This window comes from Heterodontus francisci, unplaced genomic scaffold (genome assembly GCF_036365525.1).
Source record: "Heterodontus francisci isolate sHetFra1 unplaced genomic scaffold, sHetFra1.hap1 HAP1_SCAFFOLD_70_2, whole genome shotgun sequence".
In the NCBI taxonomy this organism is placed as follows: domain Eukaryota; kingdom Metazoa; phylum Chordata; class Chondrichthyes; order Heterodontiformes; family Heterodontidae; genus Heterodontus; species Heterodontus francisci.
The window spans coordinates 337465-352323 of record NW_027141156.1 but is presented as its reverse complement, the minus strand read 5'-3'; positions in this window follow the sequence as shown (position 1 = coordinate 352323).

Below are 14859 nucleotides of genomic sequence, written 5' to 3'. Positions count from 1 at the left end.
GGTTAAAGTACTAGGATCACTGCTGTTTTTCTGAGTGGGTTGCGGTATACAGTGCTAACACCCATTGTTCAGTACAAGGAACCCTGCTGTTTTTTTTCTCAGACTGGAGGGAGGTATACATTGTTGCACCCCAAGGTTCAATGTTTGGAACACTGCTGTTTTTTCAGACTGGAATCAGGTATACAGTGCTGTATACACTCTTCCTCAGGGTACAGTTTTAGGTTCACTGTTGTTTTTCAGACTGGAGTGAGGTTTACAGTGCTGTTCCCCATGGTTCAGTAGTAGAATCACTGCTGTTTATCAGACTGGAGTGAGGTAGACAGTGCTGTTCCCCAGCGTTCAGTACGAGGATCACTACAGTGTTTCGGACCGTAGAGAGGGATACAGTGCTGTTCCCCAGGGTTCAATGAAAGGATCACCGCTGCTTTGCAGACTGGAAGGCGGTTTACTGTGCTGTTCCCCAGGGTTCAGTACTCGGATAACTACTGTTTTTAAGACTGGAGTGAGGTATGCGCTGCTTTTCCCCAGGTTTCAGTACTAGGATCACGACTGTTTTTCAGACTGGAGAGAGGTATACAGTGCTGTTCTCCAGGTTTCAGTACCAGGATCACTACTGTTTTTTCAGACTGGAGGGAGGTATACAGTGCTGTTCCCCAGGATTCAGTACTAGGTTCACTGCTGTTATTCAGACTGGAGGGAGGTATACTGCATTCTTCCCCACAATTCAATAGAGGGACAACTGTTGTTTTTTTAGACAGGAGGGAGGGAAAAGTGCTTTGCCCCAGTGTTCATTACCAGGACCAGTGCCGTTTTTTTCAAATTCGAGGGAAGTATGCAGTGCTGTTCACCAGGTTACAGTACTATGAGCACTGCTGTTTATCAGACTGGAGGGTGTTATCCAGTGCTGTTCCGCATGTTCAGCACTTGGAGCACTGCTGTTTTTTCTGGTTTGCGGGAAGGTATACAGTGCTGATCCCCTGGGTTCAATAATAGGACAGCTGCTGCTTTTCAGACTGGAGGGCGGAAGACAGTATTGTATTGGAGGGTTCTGTGCCAGTATCACCACTGTTTTTCAGACTGGAAGTAGGTTTACTGAGCTGTTCCCCAGGATTCAGTACTAGGATCACTGCTGTTCTTTTCAGACTGGAGGGAGGTATACAGTGCTGATCCCCATGGTTCAGTAAATGGACCACTGCTGCTTTTCCAACTGGAGTTAGGTATACAGTGCTGTTCCCGAGGGTTCCGTACGAGGATCACTACTGTTTTTCAGACTTCTTCTTTCTTTTGGGCCTCCTTATCTCGAGAGACAATGGATACGCGCCTGGAGGTGGTCAGTGGTTTGTGAAGCAGCGCCTGGAGTGGCTATAAAGGCCAATTCTGGAGTGACAGGCTCTTCCACAGGTGCTGCAGAGAAATTTGTTTGTTGGGGCTGTTGCACAGTTGGCTCTCCCCTTGCGCCTCTGTCTTTTTTCCTGCCAACTACTAAGTCTCTTCGACTCGCCACAATTTAGCCCTGTCTTTATGGCTGCCCGCCAGCTCTGACAAATGCTGGCAACTGACTCCCACGACTTGTGATCAATGTCACACGATTTCATGTCGCGTTTGCAGACGTCTTTATAATGGAGACATGGACGGCCGGTGGGTCTGATACCAGTGGCGAGCTCGCTGTACAATGTGTCTTTGGGGATCCTGCCATCTTCCATGCGGCTCACATGGCCAAGCCATCTCAAGCGCCGCTGACTCAGTAGTGTGTATAAGCTGGGGGTGTTGGCCGCTTCAAGGACTTCTGTGTTGGAGATATAGTCCTGCCACCTGATGCCAAGTATTCTCCGAAGGCAGCGAAGATGGAATGAATTGAGACGTCGCTCTTGGCTGGCATACTTTGTCCAGGCCTCGCTGCCGTAGAGCAAGGTACTGAGGACACAGGCCTGATACACTCGGACTTTTGTGTTCCGTGTCAGTGCGCCATTTTCCCACACTCTCTTGGCCAGTCTGGACATAGCAGTGGAAGCCTTACCCATGCGCTTGTTGATTTCTGCATCTAGAGACAGGTTACTGGTGATAGTTGAGCCGAGGTAGGTGAACTCTTGAACCACTTCCAGAGCGTGGTCGCCAATATTGATGGATGGAGCTTTTCTGACATCCTGCCCCATGATGTTCGTTTTCTTGAGGCTGATGGTTAGGCCAAATGCATTGCAGGCAGCCGCAAACCTGTCGATGAGACTCTGCAGGCACTCTTCAGTGTGAGATGTTAAAGCAGCATCGTCAGCAAAGAGGAGTTCTCTGATGCGGACTTCTGTACTTTGGACTTCGCTCTTAGACGGGCAAGGTTGAACAACCTGCCCCCTGATCTTGTGTGGAGGAAAATTCCTTCTTCAGAGGATTTGAACGCATGTGAAAGCAGCAGGGAGAAGAAAATCCCAAAAAGTGTGGGTGCGAGAACACAGCCCTGTTTCACACCACTCAGGATAGGAAAGGGCTCTGATGAGGAGCCACCATGTTGAATTGTGCCTTTCATATTGTCATGGAATGAGGTGATGATACTTAGTAGCTTTGGTGGACATCCGATCTTTTCTAGTAGTCTGAAGAGACCACGTCTGCTGACGAGGTCAAAGGCTTTGGTGAGATCAATGAAAGCAATGTAGAGGGGCATCTGTTGTTCATGGCATTTCTCCTGTATCTGACGAAGGGAGAACAGCATGTCAATAGTCGATCTCTCTGCACGAAAGCCACACTGTGCCTCAGGGTAGACGCGCTCGGCCAGCTTCTGGAGCTTGTTCAGAGCGACTCGAGCAAAGACTTTCCCCACTATGCTGAGCAGGGAGATTCCACGGTAGTTGTTGCAGTCACCGCGGTCACCTTTGTTTTTATAGAGGGTGATGATGTTGGCATCGCGCATGTCCTGGAGTACTGCTCCCTCGTCCCAGCACAGGCATAGCAGTTCATGTAGTGCTGAGAGTATAGCAGGCTTGGCACTCTTGATTATTTCAGGGGTAATGCTGTCCTTCCCAGGGGCTTTTCCTCTGGCTAGGGAATCAATGGCATCACTGAGTTCCGATTTGGTTGGCTGTATGTCCAGCTCATCCATGACTGGTAGAGGCTGGGCTGCATTGAGGGCAGTCTCAGTGACAGCATTCTCCCTGGAGTACAGTTCTAGGTCGTGCTCAACCCAGCGGTCCATCTGTTTGCGTTGGTCAGTGATTATGTCCCCTGATTTAGACTTGAGGGGGGCGATCTTCTTGATGGTTGGCCCAAGAGCTCTCTTCATGCCATCATACATTCCTCTGATGTTTCCGGTGTCTGAGGCCAGCTGAATATGACTGCATAGGTGTTGCCAGTAGTCGTTTGCGCAACGCCTAGCTGTTCTTTGTGCAGTACTTCTGGCTGCTTTAAGTGCTGCGGATGTTAAATCGCTGGGGGCTTTCTTGTAGTTCAAAAGTGCAATGCGCTTAGCGGCTATGACAGGTTCCAGCTCTTCATTATGAGATTGAAACCAGTCTGCATTTCTCTTCGCACTTTTGCCGTAGGTGGTCAAAGCTGACTCTTAGATGGCGTCTCTGATGTGGGCCCACTTGGTCTCAGCATCCCCTGTGGGAGTGTTTTGAAGGGCTGTTACAAGTGAATTTAGAAATTTTTGTAACAGCTGTGGGTGAGAAATTCTGCTCGTGTTGATGCGCAGGTGGCCCTTCTGCTTGGAATGATGCAACTTCTTTGGTCTGAGTCTAACCTTGCTGCACACCAGGGAGTGGTCGGTGTCGCAGTCCGCACTGTGGAAGCTGCGTGTGATTTGAACACTGTTTAAGGCGGCTCGCCTTGTGACAATGAGGTCTAGCTGGTGCCAACGACGTGATCTTGGGTGCCTCCATGAAACCTGGTGACAGGGTTTAGTGTGAAAGAACGAGTTGGTGATGCAGAGGTTATGATAGGTACACAACTCAAGCAGTCTCTGCCCGTTCTCATTCATCCTTCCAACGCCATAGCGCCCAAGTCAGGAGGGCCATGAGTCATGGTCGGCCCCAACCCTGACATTAAAGTCCCCCAGCAGGAATAGGTGTTCGGTGTTGGGGATGCTGCTAATGATGTTATGGAGTTGTTCATAGAACTGGTCTTTAGCTTCATGTGCGGAGCAGAGTGTTGGAGCATAGATGCTGAGTAGGTGTACTGGACCAGAGGTGGTGAGCAGTCGGATGGACAGTATGCGTTCCGAGCCATTTGAGGGAGGCTCTATCATGCTGAGCAAGGAGTTTCTGATGGCGAAGCCCACTCCATGCTGTCTTGGTTCTTCAGGATCCCTGCCCTGCCAGAAGAAGGTGTAGTCTTGCTCTGCTAGAGAGCCACTCGCGGGGAGGCGAGTCTCCTGAAGTGCTGCAATGTCCACATTGAATCTACTGAGCTCGTTGTTAATGATGGCGGTCTTCCGAGAATCGTTGATTTGTGTAAGGTCTTCCGACAGGCCAGGACACATAGTTCTGACGTTCCAGCTTGCAAAGCGAAGGGCTGGTACCTTCTTTCCTTTATTCATGTTGTTTGGTGCGGTGTATCAGTCCACCTTTCGGGCAATGACCCTGAGCTCCAAGCACCCATTGAAGCAGGCAGACTGTGGCGGGACAGAACCTTATTGACCGGGGGCTGCCCGGTTTGAGGCGGGCGGTAGCTGTCCAGTGAGGTGCAATGACCTCTCCCACCGACAAAGGCAACCCGTGGCGCCCAGTTTCTACGCCAATTTATCTGGACTTATAACCCGTAACTGCTGCCTTCCGTGTTGTTTTAGTCGCTGTGAGGCAACTATGGAGTGACCTCTCCATGGCGCATGCCTGGGCAAATTTATGGAGGTTGAGAGTTGCCCAGTCGTCAAAACCCCCCTCTCGGCCTTTCTGGTGGGGTCCAAAGGAGTGCAGGACACGACGTTTGGCACCAGTATGGCTGCAGGAACTGCCGGAAACATGCCAAAGGTGACACATGAGCGCCTACGGGGTTCCGCTCCGGATTTTCTGTTAGGGTTTACTCCCTTAGCCTTGGTCTCTCCCGAGACGCCCACAAGGCAGTGGGGTTGTTGGGGCCCCTACACAGGTGTAGGATGGTGCCGGTGGGAGGAGGGGATGCAAGGGGGAGGGGTAGAGGGAGGGAGTGGGGGGGGTGCAGGGGAAGGGGGTGCGGGGTGAAGATGGTGCGAGGGGGGGGCGGGCTGGGACGGGGTTGTGAGGGGGTGAGCTGAGAGGGTGGAGCAGGGAAGGGGACGGGGGTGGGGGGGTGGAAGGGGGGTAAAGGGGGGGAGGGGTGGTGGAATCTGGTGCAGGTAATAAGCCATTTCCTCAGTGCCCACCATCGACGTCCGGAAAGCTCATCCACGTCCTTCGGGAGGTGAAGCATCATTTGGCAGACTTAGAGGTGATTACATTTGCTAAGGGTTTTTTTTTGCAGTGGTTTAAATAAAGGCATGCATCATTGCCGACAGTGCGCTGCAGATGCTCTCCGAGCCATCTCCCGCGGGCGCTTTGAAGTTGCGGCCGGGGGGGCCGTTCGTGGATGTTTTGGGTGTTCGGGGCACCTTTTCACAGGACTTCTCTCGGGTCCCGCAGCTCCTTCTTCACCTCAATGGACTTACCGCATGCCGTGGCTGCAGACACTCTGGACTGTGAAGACAGCAGGATCGGAGATTAAAGTATCGACAGCTGTGCTCGTCAGTTTCATCCGGATCAATTTCATTGAGAAAACAAAGAGCAGGTGTGGCTGGGGGAGGGCAGTGGGCCCAGGTAACATACACTAAACTAACTGTTAACTTTTAGATAGGGCTAAAATGAACTGATTTAAAGAGCCAGGGGAATTTAAACAGTTTAAGAGGGCAGATTGGGGGAGAAAACGTTAGGGATGGGAGCAGATGGCCATGGATAGAGTTGAACAGCAAGGGAGCTTCCGAGGGAGCTTCCAGCCCAGGAGCCATCTTGATATATCCACTATATACCTCCCTCCAGTTTTTCAGACTGGAGGGAGGTATATAGTGCTGTTCCCCCGGTTTCAGTACTAGGATCACTGCTGTTATTCAGACTGGAGGGAGGTATACAGTGCTGTTCCCCAGGGTTCAGTACTCGGATCACTGCTGTTTTTCTGTCTGGGGTGAGGTATACAGTGCTAACACCCATTGTTCAGTACAAGGAACCCTGCTGTTAATTTCTCAGAATGGAGGGAGGTATACATTGTTGCACCCCAATGTTCAGTGTTTGGAACACTGCTGTTTTTTTTCAGAATGGAATCAGGTATACAGTGCTGTTCCCGAGGGTTCTGTACGAGGATCACTACTGTTTTTCAGACTGGAGGGAGGTATATAGTGCTGTTCCCCCGGTTTCAGTACTAGGATCACTGCTGTTATTCAGACTGGAGGGAGGTATACAGTGCTGTTCCCCAGGGTTCAGTACTCGGATCACTGCTGCTTTTCTGTCTGGGGTGAGGTATACAGTGCTAACACCCGTTGTTCAGTACAAGGAACCCTGCTGTTAATTTCTCAGAATGGAGGGAGGTATACATTGTTGCACCCCAATGTTCAGTGTTTGGAACACTGCTGTTTTTTTTTCTAAATGGAATCAGGTATGCAGTGCTGTTCCCCAGTGTTCACTAATTAGATCAATACTGTTTTTCGGACTGGTGTGAGATATACAGTGCTCTTCCCCAGGGTTCAGTATTTGGTTCACTGCAGTATTTCATTTTGGAGGAGGTATACAGTACTCTTCCCCAGGGTTCAGTACTAGGATCAAGACTGTTTTTCGGACTGGAGTGACGGAAACAGTGCTCTCTTCAGGGTTCAGTATTAGGTTCACTGTTGTTTTTCAGACTGGAGTGAGGTATACAGTGCTGTTCCCCAGGGTTCAGCACTAGAATCACTGCTGTTTTTCAGACTGGAGTGAGGTACACAGTGCTGTTCCACAGTTTTGAGTACTATGACCACTGCTGTTTTTCAGAGTGGAGGGTGGTATCCAGTGCTGTTCCCCAGGGTTCAGCACGAGGAGCACTGCTGTTTTTCCTAGATTTCGGGAAGGTACACAGTGTTGATCCCAAGCGTGCAATAATAGGACAGCTGCTGCTCTTCAGACTGGAGCGGGGTATACAGTGTTGTTCTGCAGGGTTCTGTACCAGTATCACCGCTGTTTTTCAGACTGGAAGTAGGTTTCCTGTGCTGTTCCCCAGGGTTCAGTACTGGGATCACTCAGCAGGTCTGGCAGCATCTCTTTCCACAGATGCTGCCAGACCTACTGAGTGATTCCAGCATTTCTTGTTTTTGTTGTGGCTAGGATCACTGCTGTTGTTTTCCGACTGGAGGGAGGTATACAGTGCTGTTCCCCAGGTTTCAGTACTGGGATCACTTCTGTTTTTCAGACTGGAAGTAGGTTTGCAGTGCTGTTCCCCAGGGTTCAGTACTAGGATCACTACTGTTTATTGGACCGGAGTGAAGTATACAGTGCTGTTCCCCAGGGTTCAGTAGTAGGACCAGCGCTGTTTTTCAGACCAGAAGGAGGGAAACGGTACTCTGCCCCAGGGTTCAATACTGTTACAACTGCTGTTTGTCAGACTGGAGGGAGGTGTAACGTGCAGTTCCCCACGGTTCAGTACTAGGACCAGCGCTGTTTATTGCAGACTGGAGTGAGGTATCCAGTGCTGTTCCCCAGGGTTCAATACTAGGATCACTACTGTTTTTCGGACCGGAGGGAAGTATACAGTGCTGTTCCCCAGGGTTTAGTACTCGGATCATTACAGTTTTTCAGACTGGAGTGAGGTTTACAGGCCTGTTCCCCAGAATTCGGTACAAGGACCACTGCTATTTTTCAGTTTGGTCGAGGTATACAGTGCTGTTCCCCAGGGTTCTTTACGAGGATCACTGCTGTTTTTCACACTGGAGGGAGGTATACAGTGCTGTTCCCCAGTGTTCAGTACTTTGATCACTGCTGTTTTCCAGACTGGAGGGAGGTAGACAGTGCTGTTCCCCAGTTTTCAGTACTAGGATCACTGCTGTCCTTTTCAGACTGGTGGGAGGTACACAGTGCTGTTCCCCAGGGTTCAGTACTAGGATCACTGCTGCTTTTCAGACTGGAGGGAGCTATCCAATGCTGTTCCGCAGGTTTCAGTGTTTGGATCACTGCTGTTTTTCAGACTCGAGTGAGGTATACAGTGCTGTTCCCCAGGGTTCAGTACGAGGACCAGCGCTGTTTTTTGCAGACTGGAACGAGGTATACAGTGCTGTTCCCCAGGGTTCAATACTCGGGCCACTGTTGTTTTTCGGACCGGTGGTAAGTGTACAGTGCTGTTCCCCAAGGTTCAGTACTTGGACCACTGCTGTCTTTCAGAATGGAGTTCGCTATCCAGTGCTATTCACCAGGGTTCAGCACTTGCTTCACTGCAGTTTTTCAGACTGGAGGGAGGTTTACTGTGCTGTTCCCCAGGGTTCAGTACTAGGTTCACTGCTGTTTTACAGACTGGAGGGAGGTACACGTTGCTGTTCCCCAGGGTACAGTACTAGGATCACTGCTGTTTTTCGGACTGGAGGGAGGTGTACAGTGCTGTTTACCAGTGTTCAGTACTAGGACCAGCGCTGTTTTTCGACTAGAGGGAGGTATATAGTGCTGTTCCCCAGGGTTCAGTACCAGGATCACTGCTGTTTTTCAGACTGGAGTTAGGTAGACAGTGCTGTTCCCCAGGCTTCAGTACTCGGATCACTGCTGTTTTTCAGACTGGAGGGAGGTATACAGCACTCTTCCCCAGTGCTCAATACTGTTCCAAATGCTGTTTGTCAGACACTGGGTGAGATGTAAAGTGCTGTTCCCCAGTGTTCAGTACTTGGAGCTGCGCTGTTTTTTGCAGACTGGAGTGAGGTATGCAGTGCTGTTCCCCAAGGTTCACTACTCGGGCCACTGTTGTTTTTCAGGCTGGAAGGAGGTTTACATTGCTGTTCCCCAGGGTTCAGTACTAGGATCACTACTGTTTTTCAGACTGGAGTGAGGTATACACTGCTATTCCCCAGGATTCAGTACTATCATAACTGCTGTTTTTCAGACTGGAGTGAGGTATACCGTGCTGTTCCCCAGGGTTCAGTACTAGGATCACTACTGTTTTTCCGATTGGAGGGACGTATACAGTGCTGATCCCAGGGTTCAGTGCTATGATCAATACTGTTTTTCAGACTGGAGTGAGGTTTACAGTCCTGTTCCCCAGAATTCTGTACAAGGACCACTGCTGTTTTTCACTTTGGGCGAGGTATACAGTGCTGTTCCCCAGGGTTCAGTACTGGGACCACTGCTGTTTTTCAGACTGGAGGGAGGTACACAGTGCTGTTCCCAAGGTTTCAGTACTATGATCACTGTTGTCCTTTTCAGACTGGAATGAGGTATCTAGTGCTGTTCCCCAGGGTTCAGCACTCGGAGCACTGCTGTTGTTTTTCAGATTGTGGGAAGGTATACCGCGCTGTTCTGGAGGGTTCAGTCCCAGGACCGCTGCTGCTTTTCAGACTGGAGGGATGTTTACTGTGCTGTTCCCCAGGTTTCAGTACGAGGATCACTGTTGTCCTTTTCAGACTGGAACGAGGTATCTAGTGCTGTTCCCCAGGGGTCAGCACTCGGAGCACTGCTGTTGTTTTTCAGATTGTGGGAAGGTATACAGTGCTGTTTTAGAGGGTTCAGTACCAGGAACGCTGCTGCTTTTCAGACTGGAGGGATGTTTACTGTGCTGTTCCCCAGGTTTCAGTATGAGGATCACTGATGTTTCTGATATACATTAATGACTTAGACTTCAGATATCAGACCACAATGTTGAAATTTGCAGAAATCATGAAGTGTGGAAGTATAGTGACGGGCGATGAAGACGGCAATGGAATTCAAGAGGACATAGACAGGGGGGTAGACTGTGTCGAAGCAACAACAATATGCATTTATATTGCGCCTTTAATGTATTAAAAGATCCCAAGATGCGTCACAGGTGCATTATATAACAAAAGTAAGACGCCAAGTCACACAAGGAGATTGGAGGTAAGATGGAGAAAAGCTGGATTTAAGGAATGGCTTAAATGTGGAAACCGAGTTGGAGACGTTTGGAGAAGGTATTACAGATCTTAGGGCCCAGGCAACTGAAGGTATGGCCACCAATGGCGAAGACACTAAAATTAGGGTTGTACGAGAGGCCACCATTAGATGAAAATAGATATCTTAGTGTATTGTGAGGCAGGAGGAGATTACAGAGATGGGAAAAGGACATGTGCAGGAGGCGGGATTCCCAGCACCGGGCCAGAGAGGAGGGGATCCTCACTTTGGCGTTTTTGTGCCATCCAGCCTGTCCACCAGAGAGTCCTGTGTTGATTTTCTGACTTGGATCTTGTTCTTTTATCGACATTGTGCTCCGTGGCAGATTGCATGGATGTTTAGTGTGGCAGCAGCCCGCCAGGAAATGCCGGGTTTACCAGGCCCGATATTCACAGTGGTGGCGAACCTTGGTGACAAACCCTCCACCGCTCTGTGACAGGACCCGACTTCACATATTTAAATAAATTGTTTGCCTGAGTTAAAATGAAAACTGTAGCGATATGACTGCAGTTCCAGATGTTCAGTGTGATGGTTGGAACTCACGTGCCTCAACTTTCCCGTCCAGGGAAAACTGGCGCCACCAAGGTGGTAAAGGTGAAACAGTGCATTTACAAAGAAATGCAGGCGGAGGAAAACTTGCATTGTTGTGGTCGGACAATATGCAATTTTGATTTAGTTGAGCGGGTAACCGCTTTAAAATATAGTACCTATGCCTATCCATAAACAATTGACTCAATTCGCAGTGCGCAGAGGCTGTTCCTGATTTCAGGACTTCAGGATTCAGCCCGCTGTCTCAGTGACCTGAGCCTGGAATCCCTTTCCCTTTGACGATGGCATTCCTGCCTCCTAGAGCTGCTGGCCAATCAGAGGGCCAGCAGATCAGCAGAAATGGTAATTTCACCGGAAGGGGTGGTCAATTTCAGTTCTGCAGAGGTCTTGGACGCGGTCACAGTGCTGGAAACTGGGACCAATGTGTGTGCAGTGGGATCATCCGGAAGGCTAGTCACTGTCTGTACTGCAGAGGTCTTGGACCCTGTCACAGTGCTGGAACCCGGGCCCAAGGTGAGTGCAGTGGGTTCACCGGGAGTGGTGGTCACTGTCAGTACTACAGAGGTCTTGGACCCAGTCACAGTGCTGGAACCTGGGCCCAAGGGGAGTGCAGTGGGTTCATTGGGAGTGGTGGTCACTGTCAGTACTACAGAGGTCTTGAACTCACTCACAGTACTGGAACCTGGGCCCAAGGTGAGTGCATTGGCATCACCAGGAGGGGAGGTCACTGGCAGTACTGCAGAGGTCTTGGACCCCCTCACAGCGGACACAGGGTGAGGGCAGTGGGGTCACCGGGAGGGGCTGTCACTGTCAGTACTGCTGAGGTTTTTGTGCCAGTCACACCACTGAAACCTGGACCCAAGGTGAGTGCATTGGGGTCACCGGGAGGGGTGGTCACTGACTGGACTGCAGAGGTCTTGGACCCAGTCACAGTACTGGAACCTGGGACCGCAGTGAGGGAGGCAGAGTTACCAGGAAGCATGGTCACTGTCAGTCCTGCTGAGGTCTTGGACCCAGTCACAGTGCTGGAACCTGGACTCAAGGTGAGTGCAGTGCGTTCACCTGGAGGAGTGAACAATGTCAGTACTGCAGAGGCCTTGGGTGCAGTCACTGTGCTGGAATCTTGACTTAAGTTGTGTGCAGTGGGGTTACCAGGAGGGGTTGTCTCTTTCAGTACTGCAGAGGTCTCGACCCAGGCCCAGCGCTGCACCCTGGACTCCAGGTTAGTGAGGCAGTGTCGCCAGGAGGTCTGGTCACTGTCAGCACTGCAGAGATCATGGACCTAGGCCCTGCACTAGAATGTGGACCCACGTGATTGAGACGGGGTCAACGGTACAGGTCCGGAAGCTCCTGCTGAGGGGAACTGGTGGTCCTAAAGTCCAGGTGGAGGGGTGTCCTGGGAGGTTCATTGTTTCACAGTCAGGGTGCTGCGTTGGCCACAGTTTGCCCATGGAGAGGGAAAGGCCCCAAGCCCGATGGAGGGTTCCACACTTTTCAAGATACCCTCCCCACATAGCAGAGGTACCCCCTCCATAGGTTAGATCCAAGCGATGGCAGAAAGCGGCCCTTTAGTGGCCATTAAAGTGCCTCATTTGGCCGCTGGGCGGTAATGTCATCGTCGGCCTATCTCGTCCCCAGAAAGATCACTTGACGATGGGGTGACCATCGGCCCTCCACCACAATCACCCGTCGGTCCCGCCTCTGACCTCACTTCGGGGGTACCATAAAATCCAGTGGTGAAGCTATGGAGGAATTTAAAAATGGTGATGCAAATTTTAAAATCAAACTGTTTCTTAATCGATGGCCAATGTAGGTCAGCAAGCACAGGAGTGATAGGGGAACGGGAGTTACTGTGAGTTAACACGTCAGCAGCAAAGTTTTGGATGGCCTGCAGTTTACAGGCTGTAGACTGTGGGAGATCAGCAGGAGGACATTGGAATGGTCAAGCCGAAAGGGAATGAAGGAATGAATGAAGGTTTTGAGCACAGAGGCGAAGTCAGGCGATGTTACAGAGGTAGAAATAGGCCATTTTAGTGACTGTGCATATATGTGGTCCTAAACTCATCTTGGGGTCAAATATGAGACCAAGGTTATGAACAGTCACACACAGATGCCAGGAAGAGGGATGGAATCGGTAGCTAGAGAATGGAGTTTGGAACAGCAACTGAAAACAACGGCTGAATTTCAAGGAGCCCTATATTTCCTTATCCATAGCGTGGATATGAGGTGGGGCCTGAAGATGTCCCCAGATGAGACCTACCACAGACCTCGGCGCTAGCTGGTCCCAGACTGATTATCCCAGCTGTAGTAAGGCTCACTGGCACCTCTCCATCTCTCAGTGAAGGGATCACAATCAGCATATGCAAACTAAAATACTTAATAGATTTACGTATACTTATATCTCATCTGGATTGAGCTCTCTATCTCCGGCCCAGTGGCCTGTAGTCCCGCACCTTTAGATCCCCGTCTGAGAGGATGAGGTGCCTCATTGGTCGGGCGGGGGGAGGAGGCAAATTTCTCAGAGTGAAATTGGGGGTACGGTGCCAAATTAGCGTCATGGATGTCGTATGACGATGAGAGGGGTTGTAGATGCAGGTTTGTGCATACTGGCGGATGATGGGGCTGGGGGAGGGGAGGCGGTGGGGGGGGGGGGGGTGTTGGGCGGAAGGTTATATGGTTAACCGTTTTGGAGAAAAGCGGTAAATAATTTATTTAGTTGTCATTGGTGTTGGGAGAGGGACAAAGGAAATGAATTTATTTTACTTTTATTAACTCTGTATTTAAATATTTAAATAAGCTGGTAGGGCTAGCAGCTTTTTAAAAAATGGCTTCAGCATCTGTGCACAGGCAGCTAGCGCCATTACTGGTGTGTGATGCAACATCTCTTGAATGAATAAAGAAAATAAAAAAAGAAAGGTGTTGCTGCTAATCCCGGGGTGGCATGGCACATCCCCAACCCCTCTCCACCTGTCCCCTCTCTTTACAGAGCTTCTCTTCTCTGCAGCTTCTGCACCATTTCTTGGTCATGTTACAGACTCAGAGACACTGTAACTATAGTCCCCATACCTCGCCCAGAGTTGAGTCACCAAATCTCCTGCCCTCCCTGAATGTCTGCAGCAACTTACAACACAACCTCCAGAAAACCATCCATAGCACCGCCCACAACTTTACATTAGCAGAAGTCTTTTAAAATCCCTCACATGCAATTTGGATGACTGGTCATTTTGAATAAAACTAGAGCGAGTTCCTGTGCTGCTGAAAACATGTTTGCCTGAAAGTGAGTAGCACAGGTGGTCAGAGGACATGCACAGACCAGGTTTGAAAGACGTGTGCCAATGCTGCCAGAACGCCGAGTGCACCATGCAACAGCATGCACGAGAAGTCATAAGTGGCTGTCAGTGCATCCCCACAATATAAAAATATATAATCGTCATAGCCTTGGCACCAGTGGATCTACGGAGTCCAGAATTAAGGTCAACAAGAGATACGGAGGGAGAAAATAAATCACTTATAAAAGTGAATAGGATAATTGTTTGAGGGAAACATTTTGCAGGAATATGGGTAACAGAAGTGGAACTACTTGGAAGAGTGGGGTCATGCAGGGATTTTAACCCAAGAATAAGAATTTTAATACTGTGCTTTTATCAGATCAGCAACCAACGTAGGTCAGTGAGCACATGAGTGTTGGCTGAGTGGGATTTGGTGTAAGTTGGGATATGTGCAGCAGAGTTTCCGACTGGCTGTGGTTTATGAAGTTTTGTAACCGGGAGTCTTGTCAGGGCAGCATTAGAATAGTCGGGTCTGGATTTAACAAAGTCATGGATGGTAGTTTAAGAAGCAGATTTGCTAAGGCAGGGAAAGATATGCCGGTGGTGACAGCTGGCAGGATTTTTGAAGGACAGGATACATATTGGAACTCAGCTCGGGGTCAAAGGCATAAGTGAGGTAATGAACAGTCTGTTTCAGTGTCAGGTATGACAGGGGCATGGCAGTCGGTGGAAAGAGAATTTGTGATGGGGACTAAAAACAATGACTTCCACCTTGCTAATACTTAAATAACAATAGCACGACTACATTGAATAGCTGGACACATAGGCTGAACAGGAACCCTGACAACAGCAAAGATGAGACAGGAAATTAAAAGGACATAAAGTCTGTAATAATTAGATTCGGTGAGAGAGACTTACCAGTGACACCAACAATAGCGAGGATGGGATAGTAAAAGAATTGAATTATCTTCAGTGCCCAAAAA